General features: G+C 45.5%; 1 non-coding gene across 1 annotated transcript; it reads right to left on the reverse strand.

Moving 5' to 3' along the window:
• Window positions 1–609: 609 nt before the first annotated feature.
• On the reverse strand, window positions 610–709 carry LOC111814941. Its single transcript, XR_002819790.1, has one exon. It is a non-coding gene; the product is annotated as a small nucleolar RNA U13 (small nucleolar RNA).
• Window positions 710–1,046: the final 337 nt, after the last annotated feature.

Genomic DNA, 1,046 nt, shown 5'->3' on the forward strand with positions numbered 1-1,046 from the left:
TTTTTTTTTGCAGAACCGGGGATTGAACTCAGGCCCTTGTGCTTGCCAGGCAAGCGCTTATTCCACTGAGCCATCTCCCTGGCCCCTTTATTTTTCTTTTTCTTTTATTTTTTTTTTACAACTGCCCTTTTGAAACAGTCCTCAGTAGCCACTCCCAGGCCCCTGCAGGTGGCGGGTTCCATGTCCCCAGCAGCAGAGTTTATCTGAATGAATCTGCCCATCTTCTCACAGGCTGAACCATACTTGGAAGCCCTAACCCCTGGCAGAGTATCTTTGGAGACAGGTCCTTTAGGGAGATTAAAAGATCATGACCACGGAGCCCTACTCCACTAAGACTGGTGTCCTTATGAGAAGAGAAGGACACAGGACAGTTGGCATGGAGAAGAGGCCACGTGAGGAGGAGAAGGGGCTTTGCCAGAAACCCACCTTGAGCTTGGTTTTCCAGCCTCCAAAACTAACGAAAGTGAATCTGTTCTGTTTAAGCCCCCAGTCTGTGCTATGGATCACAGCAGCCCACGCTGCCCAGTACATGCCCGAGAGGTGAGTAGAAAGGAGACAAAGAAGATCAGCATTTTACAATTGTACTTTCTTTTTTTGTTCTTTTTTTCACATCAGACAGGTAATGTGCCCACATCATAACAAGGTCTGAGGGAGGCACATCACGCATAAGGCATGAATACCCAATCATCATGCTCATGAACTAAAGGATCTACAATTGTATTTTTAAGAAAAAATGCAAACCAGGTGTGGTGATGCATACCTATGATCCTAGTATTGGAGAGATTTGGGCAGAAGGATCACAAGTTTGAGGCCAACCTAGGCAAATTTCCACGATTCTGTCTCGAAAGAAAGAAAGAAGGAAAAAGAGAAAGAAAGATGGAGGTGTGGGTTAGGGTTAGAGGACCCTTGGGTTCCATCCCCCATATTGTAGTAAATAAAGAATATTAATTTTAGGGGCTGGTGAGATGGCTCAGTGGTCTAAAGCACCTACTTAGAACAAGTTTAGCAAAAACACATGGACCACGGTTCAATCCCCAGCACCACAT

The sequence above is a fragment of the Octodon degus genome, unplaced genomic scaffold (assembly GCF_000260255.1).
Source record: "Octodon degus isolate 3935 unplaced genomic scaffold, OctDeg1.0 scaffold02594, whole genome shotgun sequence".
Taxonomy (NCBI): Eukaryota; Metazoa; Chordata; class Mammalia; order Rodentia; family Octodontidae; genus Octodon; species Octodon degus.